General features: G+C 37.1%; 1 long non-coding RNA gene across 1 annotated transcript; it reads right to left on the reverse strand.

Moving 5' to 3' along the window:
- Positions 1-932: 932 nt before the first annotated feature.
- Positions 933-2,450, reverse strand: LOC146899418 (uncharacterized). Its single transcript, XR_015022228.1, has 4 exons — positions 2,272-2,450; positions 1,493-1,747; positions 1,349-1,407; positions 933-1,254 (listed from the first exon to the last, which is right to left on the reverse strand). It is a non-coding gene; the product is annotated as an uncharacterized LOC146899418 (long non-coding RNA).
- Between the last annotated feature and the right edge of the window lie 1,860 nt (positions 2,451-4,310).

Raw genomic sequence — 4,310 nt, forward strand, 5'->3', positions numbered from 1 at the left:
GAGGTGGCATAAATAGGTACAACAAGCATCTAGGTCCCAAGTACCGGATGAGAACAAAATCACTCACAAGGGATAGGATCGGAGCCAAAAGAGAGGAGATCGGAACGAGAAAGTATGGCGGCTTCCGAAGACTTAAATATAGCCATATGTGAAGGCATCCGTATTTTGCCGTTTTATGCTATTAACATAGATGTTGTGAGTCCGTTCACGAATCCATCCTTTTTGTTTTTAGTGAATTCGCATTATATCAATGTACTCTATCAATTTGAATGAATGAATATCATTTATTTTTGTCAAAAAATAAATAATTTTGGATGTAAGTTGGTATTTCCTTAGTTGAGATTGACAAAGACCGGCGCCGACTTATGACAAGTTTCGTTCATAACAAGTTGTGTTTATTGCATTTCTATTTATTATGGTCTCTAACTGGATAAGGAAAATTTGGTCACAACAATAAATAGATAAATAAATGATTCAATAGTTTGAATCTCAATAGGTCCATTATCTCGCTTCTATAACAAGAAACAACACATCCGCACTAGGGATGTCAATGGGGCGGATCGGGGGCAGGGAATACATCCCCGATCCCTGCCCCGCCGGTGAATCTATTCCCCGTCCCCGTCCCCGATCCCCGCTACGGGGGAATATTTTCCCCGATCCCCGTCCCCGCGGATCCCCGCGGAGCCCCACGGTTTTTTTTTTGCTAATTTAAGCCCCGTATAAAAAGCCAATTAATTGTAAATGATGTCCGATATCCTATAAAAAGCCTTTTGAACAATTTGATTATCACTCCCCCGCATGTATATTTTTGTTAACTCGTTGTTATAAACAAAACATTTAACAGAATAGCTCTATGCAAATTGGTAGTAGAATGCGTAAACAATAATCAAGACAAAAAACACATTGCAGCACCACCGCATCGCTATACCAAATAGCAAGCAAACTAGAATTAAGTCACATTGTAGTAGCAAAACCACAAAAGTAGTAGCAAGTAAACCAGAATTTATACAAATACATTACTAGTAGCAAGTAGAGAAATAAGTCATAATCAAAACCACAAAAGTGGACAAGTCACATTACTTAATAATACATCTAAATTCAAAATAGGAAGTCATCCATTCACAACAAAAAATCATGTCTCTTGCTTCCAACAAGGCATCCATTCACAACAAAAAAATCATGTATCTTGCTTCCAACTTTTCCTTATAAGATCTTCTCCATCGCCCTCCACCACGGTTATGTTTGACTCATTTCCTACAACAAGTAAACATATAGTCATAAGCATAACTACTTCACAAAAATACTTTAAAAACATGAAAGTAGTCAACAATAAGAATTTTTACACTACCTCATCATCATCCATATCCTCATCAACACATTGAAAAGAAGCCAATATCTTTGAACAACCTAAGAAAAAAATAGCTAAATTATAAGTATGGTGACAAAAATAAAAATGATAAAGAAAAGATGAATTTAACATTAAATGTACTACCTTGCATTTCTGTTCGGAACCAATTTTGGCTGCACATCAAATGGCCTTAAACACGCCATTGATCTTCTCGCCTTTTGTAATCACGCCAATATATAGATTTGAGTCCTCTTTTGTTAGGACTTACACTAGGCTCACGAACGGCTTCGGGTTCTTGACTTTCGACATTCGTCTCATTCCGAGCTGTTTGAGTTTGCTGTGTCGAAGGAACATCATTGGGTGACTGAACTTCTTCATTAGCCATTTTTAGATAAAAACCTTCACATAATCAATCAACATCAATACATCAATACAAGATCATATAGTCATATTTAATAACCTATTTTTTAGTAACTAACTAGTAATAGAATGTCAACAATACTAACAAAATTTCATTATTTAACTAAGTTGATCCAACCTAAGGAAAATATGAAATGAACGAGAAAATATAAAAAAAAATGCATTTTGACATCTCTATACAAAATTGACAGCGGCATTCACATGTCCAGCAGGTCGGGGTTCAAGAATAAAAAAATGAAAAACCAATCAAGTATAATTTTAATTAAATTCAGTTATCAAATTAATCATTAAACAAAAGCAAGAGCAAAAACAGGATTATACAAAATTATTATTTGTGTACTGTTTTAAATCATTTGTTCCGGAATGGAACATAAAAGAGGTTGATGAAGCTAAAGCTGAAGTCGAAATATTCACTTAAGAACTTAAAGAAACCCATGATGCACAAGTGAATTAGATACAGGAAGCAGAGATCGAATAGTTTGCACATGGTGAGGAAAACTTACTTTGAAGAACAGGAGCAGTAGAATAGTGTTTGGAATTGAGAATCTGAAGGCGATGAAGGCGGTGAAGTCGTGCAGAAATTTACTGGCGATGAAGGCGATTGAGAATCTGAAGTTGGGCGTTGGGAGGCGCAGCGGCTAGGGTTTGGAATTGGAACGTGTTTCTGTGTTTCAATCTCAACCAAGAGCCTTTTATATTTTTACACTTTTTTTTTATTTTATTTTATAAAACCATGTGAAAAGTCCAAAAAACCAAGGGTAAATATTAAGGTTTTTTAAAAATGTAAGGGTAGTACAGTATTTTCACGGGGATCGGGGAATCCGCGGGGCGGGGATACTTCCCCGATCCCCGCCTCGAAATGGCTGCGGGGGAATATTTTTCCCCATCCCCGCCCCGCGGGGAAAAATTCCCGAAAATGGGGATCCGAACGGGGAATCCCCGCGGGGACCCATTTTGAAAATCCCCATTGACATCCCTAATCCGCACCAAAACTCACACCCTTATTGTCTATCTATTTATACAGTAGAAAAAGTTACATAGAAATTAAAAAATATAAAAAATGATTGATACCATCAAAGTGTTATTCTCGCTTGTTCTTTTTGATCTCCTTCATGAGAACAAGCTCTTCACAAGACAAGCTTAGCCGTGAATCAATCTATTCGAGATGGCCGTACATTAGTTTCGGCTAATGGAACTTTTGAAATGGGTTTCTTCAGTCCAGAAATTCAAAAGTTTGGTATTTGGGTATGTGGTACAGAATTTAACACCTTTAACAGCCGTATGGGTGGCTAATAGGGAAGCACCGTTGCGCAATAACTCAGAGTCTTAAAACTCAATGAAAATGGTGTTCTTGTTATTCTCAATTCTACAAACATCATTGTTTGGTTGTCTAAAATATCCAACAAATTCATCAATGGTTCAATAATTGCACAACTCTTGGACACAGAAATCTTGTGTTGAAAATGGGACAGGATACTAGAAATGAGGAAAATTTTTGTGGCGAGTTTTGATTATCCATGTGATACATTTAGGCCGGGAATGAAGATTGGATGGAACTTAGTGTAAAATGAAAAGAGAAGATGAAAATAATTTGGTTGTATTTTATTCGAAACGTAGAAGCAATATATACACAGATACATATCTCTAATGTGATGATAATCCCGTTATAACTCACAATCTATTCCTACAATCAAGCTATTCTAATTTGACTAATATGACTGTTACCATATTTACGGCTAGAATCATGGGATACAATTAACTCTCATAACAACAAGAATCATAAAATATAGTTGACTTTCCTAACACTCCCCCTCAAGTTGGAGAGTGGATATCAAGAACTCCCAACTTGCGCTTCATTGTAAGAAAGGATTCCTTTCCTAGTGGCTTAGTGAACACATCGGAAACTTGTTCGCCGAAGCAACATACTCAGTTGCAATTGAACCATCTTGAATTTTGTCACGAATAAAATGACAATCAATCTCTATATGTCGAGTTCTTTCATGAAATACCGGATTGGACGCAATGTGAAGAGCCGCTTTGTTGTCACAATACAACAAAGGCTGCCTTTGAGTGCAATATCTCCAAATCCTTCAACAATGAACGTAGCCAAGACAACTCACAACATGCGCCCGTCATAGCTCTATATTCGCTTCACTCGATGATAGAGAAACCGTTTTTTGTCTTTTTGTTTGCCAAGAAATTAGAGAGGATCCCAAAAAAACACAATACCCCGTAGTTGATTTTACGGATATTGGGCAACCTCCCCAATCCGAATCACAAAAGGCACGCAAAGATAAATCATTTTGGGAAGTGAAAAATAAACCTTGACCTGGATTGTTCTTTAGATATCGCAATATTCGCATGGCAAACCTTCCATATGAGGTTTGCGAGGAGCATGCATGAATCTACTCAATATGTGCACCGAGTAGGTGATATCCGGACGAGTAACAATCAAATAAATTAGGCGCCCTACAAGTCTCCTATATGAGGATGGATATTTCAACAATTCTCCTTCATCCGACAATTTGACATTTTGCTCCAT

The sequence above is a fragment of the Medicago sativa genome, chromosome 8 (genome assembly GCF_051527215.1).
Source record: "Medicago sativa cultivar Bolivia chromosome 8, Bolivia_mono, whole genome shotgun sequence".
NCBI lineage: Eukaryota > Viridiplantae > Streptophyta > Magnoliopsida > Fabales > Fabaceae > Medicago > Medicago sativa.